The following is a 6,830-nucleotide window of genomic DNA, read 5'->3' as shown; positions in this document are numbered from 1 at the left end:
GTCATTTCTTCCAGGAAGCCCTCCCTGACTGCTGCTTGGGCTGTGAGCTGCTTCAGCCTCACAGGCAGGAAAACATGGTGCCACGGCCCCTTCATTTCATTTGCTTATTGAAGAGACTGCAAACCAGTATGACTTGGTCCCTACAGAATTAATTCTTTTTTTCAATTTAGTTGCCATAATTTAAATTTAGGAGATTTTGCATTAAAAAATATGAATTGCTGATTTCTTAAAAAAAGAGGGGGGGGGAGATGTGGCCCACTGAGCCTCCTTTCCCACATGGCAACAATCAGCTGGCACTGGGGCTGCCCCTACCTACCAGTCCCTAGGACTTCATCCTCATACCCTGCTTCAGTGACCTGCCCAGGCCCTGCGGACTTTAAAGTTTATGACCGTAGCCTAAGCACATCAGTTGTTTACTCCTCTAAATCTCTCCCATCCTTCCCTGCCTCCCCATAATTCTGTTCCTGTCCCTGTTCAGACCTTTATACCTCTCTCCTAGACTGTTACACAAGACTCCCTCTGCCTTCCTTCTCTAGTCTTGCCATTTCTGGTCCACTGACCCCACTCAAGAATCAGCAATGTCTCCCAATTACTTTCCCAAGCACCACCTGACTTTCTTAAAAAAAAAAAGTATTAATACATTATGAATGTTTCATGATCACACAAAAAAGTCTAGAGAACAGTATAACAAACGCCTGGGTACCCACCACCCAACTTAAGAAATAAACCATTTCAAGTGTATTTGAAGCCCCTGTTACATTCCCTTCTCCCTCTCTCTTAGGGTCACTACCCTTTTTAATTTGCTATTTATCACTCCTGTATGTAGTTTGTATGTATGACATATGTATGTGTCCCTAAACAATACATAGTGTTGTGTTGCATGCTTTCAAACTTTATATATCTGACAAAAACTGTTTATCCATCTGCAACTTGTTTTTTTCATCCAACAATATATATATTTTTTATAAAAAAAAAATTGTATTGTGGGGCGCCTGGGTGGCGCAGTCGGTTAAGCGTCCAACTTCAGCCAGGTCACGATCTCGCGGTCCGTGAGTTCGAGCCCCGCGTCAGGCTCTGGGCTGATGGCTCAGAGCCTGGAGCCTGTTTCCGATTCTGTGTCTCCCTCTCTCTCTGCCCCTCCCCTGTTCATGCTCTGTCTCTCTCTGTCCCAAAAATAAATAAACGTTGAAAAAAAAATTGTATTGAAGTATAAAGTTCAACAAAGATACACAAATAATAAGGGTACAATTCTGACTTTCCACAGACTGAATCAACAAGTGTGTTTCTGAGATTTATCCTCATAGACATGTGTGGCTTGCATTCACCTATTTTGAAGATCGTGGCGTGGAGAATTTTCCATTGTTTGAATCTGTCGCTATTTATCCAGTCTCCTGATGATGGACAGTCAGTGTCCAGCTTTCCACTATTACAAATGATGCTGCTTGAATATCCTTGTACAAGTCTCCTGGGACCCCTGTGTGAGGTGTCCTCCAACGCAAAGCCTGCTCATCTTTGACCTGATCACGTATCGCCAGGTTGCTGTCTGGCTCCGGGCTCTCAATGGCTCCCAGCTCAGACAATAAGGTCTTCCTAACCCCCCCAGCCAGTTCTCCTCCCCACTGACACCCTGCCCAAACATACAGTCACCTTCTTGCTGGCTACATGCTTTCTCTCCTCCCCCTAGAACTCTAAACCCACATTTCCTTCCAGACCCTGTGGAGCCACACCTCCTCCAGGGAGCCCTCTTAGGCAACATTGGTCCTCATGGTGTCATCTCCTCTGAGTGACATCTCTAACCACAGTTGTCAAGGTCCACAAAAACAGAGACCGAAAAACAGAGACCTACACCAGACACTGGGAATGGTGAAGGGGGTCATGGATGGACTGGCAGGGAGAGTGAGTAGCTGGGGTATACAACTGATTACTCTAAGCTTTGATGGGTGAATAGGAGTTTGTAGGTGGAGATGGTGGGAAGGCATTGCTGGCACAGGGAAAGGCAGGTGTTTCTGGGATGGGGATGTGGGCAGGGTGGGCAAATGGGGAACGAGGCTAGAAAAACGGGCTTTGTCGGATTTTGAACACCACCCTTTAACAATCACTGTTCTGACTCTATTTGCATTCAACTAGCATTCTTGGGAGATGTGAGAACCAGGGAGGGTGAGCACATTCATTTGATACCTACTGAATGTTCGGCACCGTCAAGGAACTTAGACCTATCATCTCTTTGGATCCTCAACCCAAGTTGTAGATACTATACTAATGTTGTCCCCATTTTACAGGTGGCGAACCTGGGGCTCAAAAGGGGCGGTCTCTTATCTACGATCACAGAGCCCCAGAAGTAGTATGAGTACACAGTCCAGGTCCATCCAGGGATTGTTTTAATCCTGTGCTGCCACAGGCGAGAAGGCACCTGCAGGAAATGGGTCACCAGGACGGGGCACGTGTTCCCAGGCTCAGTAGCCCCAAGTTCAAATCCCAGGAGCCTCCGGACTTGCACGGTGTGGACCTGGTCAGTCTCGTCCACTGTGAGCTTCAGTTTCCCTCCTCCACCCGGCCGACGCCGGGTCCACATAGGTTCCTACTGCCCAGCTCTGTAGCCTGGGGTTCCAGGTTCCCGCGCTACCGCAGCCCACGCTGTGTGACCTTGTGCCAGTAGCCTGCACTCTCTGGGCGGCCGACCGCGGATCTCCAAGCGCCCTTCCGGCTCGCGACAGAGCGTCGCTGGCCGCGGAGACCCTCCCCCTCCCACCCCGGGTTGCGGGGGCGTGGGTGGGGGTGGGCGCTGGCATCCGCGCGCCCCCCCCGCCCCACCCCCCCCCAGCCCCGGGCCGGTGGCCGGATCCGCGCCTGGTTTTGGGCGCAGCCGCGCGGCCCCCTCCCCCGCGCGCATCTCCCCGCCCCCCGCCCCCTCCCCGCCGCTCTCGGGGAGCCGGGGCCGCGCGGCTCCTCCTCCCGCAGCCGCATCTGGGGCGCCGCGCCGGCCAGAGGAGAGGCATGGGGCGCCCGCGGGCCGGGGCCCGGGCCGGGGCCTAGGCGGCGGACCTGCCAGCGGACCCGAACGGCGGCGGCGCAGCGCAGCGGCCGAGCGGGCCGGAGGCGGCCGAGGCGCCCGGCGCAGGTGAGGGCGCGGGGGTGGCGCGCAGTGGCCAGACCCCCTTTCCGGGGCCGGTGCGCCCCGTTCCTCGGCGAGACCCCCGATCCGAGTCTCCTCCCGGACAGACCTCCCTAAACCGACGGGCGGCGCTGGCGCAGGAAAGCCCCCTCCCCCTGCCAGTTCCGTCTTCTGAGCCCCCAATCCGAGGGGGCGGTTCTGCGGCTGGCAAGCCCCCTTCTCTGGGTGGGATCCTCCAGTCTAGGTTTTCTTGGACCCCCAAAGCGGGCGGGGGTGGGGGTGGCGTGCCTGGGGCCCGGAACCCCCTAGCCAGGGCTGGACCCCCATTCCACCTCTTTTTCCCGCGGACTCTCCGATGTCAAGAGGCTGCCAAAGCTGGGAAGCCCCTCCTCGGGCCCGACCCTCAATCCGCAGGGCGGCCAGGGGGTCAGGGAGACCCCTCCCCTCCCCACCAACCTTGGGAGCTAAGGAGAGGGAGGGCTCTGCCGGCCGGCCGGGGCATTTCTCCATTCAGCCCAGCTGCCTCCATCCCGACTCAGTAGCCCCGGGAGCCTGCCCAGCCAGCACCCCCATTCCGGAGCTCTTTTCCCGGACCCGGCATCTGGGGAGGGGGCGGGGGCAACCCCACCTCCCAGCGCTGCATGGCGCCCCCTCCCTGTTTGCGTACCCGGGAGGGGCTGGGCTGACCTGGGCACCTGGGTTGGGGGGGCGCTCACATGGCTACGGGAGGCCCCCACGTGCGGCGCCCCGCGGTGAAAGGGGTTCGCGTTCAGAGCCCGTGGCAGGTGGACCCGCTGGCCGGAGAGGCCAGCTGGGTCCAGATGTGCGGGGCCTGCTGGGAGGGGACATGTGCCACCTGGACATGTGATGACTGCCCCTGGCCTCTTTCGGCCGAACCTACCGGCTCCAACCCCCCTCCATCGTTCCATTCCTTGGTGTTCTCATCCCTCTCCCTTCTCCCCTTCTTCCTCAGAGCTGCCGGTGTTGCAGAGGGGCGGGCAGCCAGGGACTGTTGATGTTGTGGGAATGAAATGAGGAAAGGGGCTATGGATTGGCGAAGGCCAGTTGTGGGGAGGTGGGTGAGGGGGTGGATGAGGTGCCCTGAGGATGTAAGCCTCAAGCTTGGGGGGCAGTGCTAATTGGGGGGGGGGGAGGGTTCCTGCACCCCCACCTGCCTGGAAGTGGAAATGACGGGGGGGGGGGGGGGGGGGGGGGGGGCCTGCAGTCCCCAGCCCCAGGAGGCTGCACCGGCCTGCCTCTACCCCTGGTGCACCTTCAGTCTCAGCCTAGCTCCTCAGGGTCCTGGTTCTGGCTGTCTCTGCTCTTGTGCCTTCACTTGTGGGAGGGGGCTGTGTTTTCCTGAAGGCTCAAGGTGGCGGAGGCTGGAGGTTGTACAGGATCATCTCCGAGAGTGGCTGTTGGAGGAGCCCAGTTTCTGTCCCACAGAGGGAACTGTGGGCTGTCTGGTCCCAGGGTGGCCTGAGGGGCCTAAGCCAGACTCCCATGGGCAGCAGGGCTGGGTGGGGCTGCAGAGCTGGGTGACCGATTGGTGGCTGGAGTGCTGGGAGCCACCGCCAGGCCCTGGAGCTGGCTGTTGGAGGCCAGTCAGCAGCAGATGCAGAGTGTGTTCCCAGCAGCTCTTGGAGACACTGGCTGTGCACGTGGGGCAGGCGTGTGTGCGTGTGCCTGTGCTGTGGCAGGGGTGCGCCAGGACTCCTGAGTCCTCCTGGAGCCCAGATAACAGCAGCTCAACTTCTGTGAGTGTGCCTCTGTGTGATGTCCATGGCACCCTTCCTTCATTCATCCATCAGAGACTGGACTGGGCCTGTGCTGGATGCTAGAGACGTGTAATGATCTGATGTGGTCCCCACCCTCAAGGAGCCCCTGTTTTGTCTGGGGGCAGAGGAGAGACAGTCTGTGCCAGGCTCTGGGGGCGGAGTGCAAGGCCCAGACTAGAGAGAAAGTGTGGGGCAGAGCAGACCTGATGGCTGGGTTATGTGGGACCCAGGGCAGCATCCGGCTGGTTTCCGCCTTGAAACAGAGCTGCAGGTTCGAGGGCTGTGCCCTGGGTGCAAGGCTGCCTGGCAGCTGAATTGGTGTTTTTTGAAAGGAGGCTGAACAGTACTCAGAGCTAAGGATAGATTGTGTACTTTAGAGCTTTTGTAAGACTTGGTGACGAATTGGACGTACCAGGGGCACCCACTGGCATCTCGTTAATTTCTTGTGCAGTTTATGGGGCCACTAGCTTCATAAATGCCAGTGTTTCTACATGATGGGGAGGCTCTGAGGAATTGTACTGGGCACTCTGTGGGACAGGAGCGGGTGGTCTCTATGCTCCCATATATCTGTGATTAATTGATAGATTCATTCAGAAAAGCATTAAAAATAGCATTATCTGACTATGGTGCATTTAAACACTTCCACTTAAACATTCTATAATGTGAATAAAATCTTGAATGCAGATTTTTTTTTTTTAAAGCACACCATGGGTACTCAATATATGCCCACTACTCCTAGAATGAAGCCTAGCCTCCTCCCCAGACTAGCTACCTTTCTAGCCACATCTTACAGCTCCTCCCTTCCCTCTTTGGCTTGGGTCCCCCTGGCCTGCTTTCAGTTCCTGGAACAGGCCTCATTGCCTCCAGCCTCAGGGTCTTTGCACACGCTGGTTCCTCTACCTGAACACCGCCCCCTTCCCATTTGCCTACTTAATTACTACTTCTCATCCAGACTCAACTTAGGTGTATCACTTCCAGAAGAAAGCCTTCCCTGACACCCAGGCCAGATTGTATCCCTGTCACCAATTCCCAGCCCCCACGGGCCTCTGCCTTCACTACCAGCCACTGTTCCTTATTACTGGATGCCTCTTGATGTAGTTGTGTGGAGCAGAGCAGGGTCATGCCTGCCTCTTTATGCCATCCCACTGGTGCTGAGAACAGGTCTTGGTTCATTCTGGACCCTCGGTCCATTTATTTGGCTGAATGAATGGACAAGTGTCATTTGGGCCATCCTAAGTCAAGGGCTGGGTGGCAGAACATGGTGGGAGCCTTGACGAGGTCTGGTTGTCAATACAGCTGTCCATATGGGCTCCTGGTCTCCAGCTGGGCTTGCAAACTCAAAAGCATTTGGTCAGGCTCTGTGGGGTTAGAGGCCCATAGCCTCTACAATCCCAGTGTGTCTGTAGGACCTCAAAGACTCTATAAGAGAGTGAGGAGCCATGCTTGGGCAGGAGCCTGTGTCTTCAGGGGTATATGGTCTGACATTTATTTCTGCCAATTCATTATACACATCATCACTTCCTTACTTTCATTCAGTAGGTCACAAACTTGTCCACTAGCTTGTCTGCCATTTCCTAATGCTCCATTCTGTCTTCGGGCCACCAGGGCTTCCTGAGGCCTGCTCAGTGTCCCCTAAGGATGGGGACAGAGTCAAACCCACAGGGCCCTGCTCTGTGAACTGTAGTCACCCTGCCAGGCCCTTCCTGGAGGTGGGGGCTGGTGCTGTCCGGTGCTGGGAAGAGTTTGGGCCTGTGGGAAGTGCTTCCTGGAGGACATGTACTAGATCTGGGGTGGATTTGGGAGGATTAGAGGATTTGGGTAGATGGAGAATGGCCAGAAGGGAGAGATGGAGAATGGCCGGAGAGAACTACATTGGTGAGAGCTGGGAGGCAGCCACGTGCTGGGCAGGCCTGGGGAAGGGGGCAGCCCACAGGAGGCTT

General features: G+C 56.2%; 1 protein-coding gene across 8 annotated transcripts in view; it reads left to right on the top strand.

Moving 5' to 3' along the window:
* The first annotated feature begins 2,942 nt into the window (after nucleotides 1-2,942).
* The window catches only part of DLGAP4 (DLG associated protein 4), a 199,590-nt gene continuing 195,702 nt past the window's right edge, over nucleotides 2,943-6,830 (top strand). For 2 of the 8 annotated variants that reach the window (XM_045444704.1, XM_045444705.1), the window contains exon 1: nucleotides 2,944-3,118. The gene's annotated coding sequence lies outside the window, so the exon portion shown is untranslated. Of the gene's footprint in view, nucleotides 3,119-6,830 lie in introns of all 8 variants that reach the window. The other 6 variants (XM_045444700.1, XM_045444701.1, XM_045444702.1 and 3 more) reach the window with 5 other exon arrangements.

This window comes from Leopardus geoffroyi, chromosome A3, assembly GCF_018350155.1.
Source record: "Leopardus geoffroyi isolate Oge1 chromosome A3, O.geoffroyi_Oge1_pat1.0, whole genome shotgun sequence".
Lineage (NCBI taxonomy): Eukaryota > Metazoa > Chordata > Mammalia > Carnivora > Felidae > Leopardus > Leopardus geoffroyi.
This window is presented reverse-complemented; position numbering and strand designations above follow the sequence as displayed.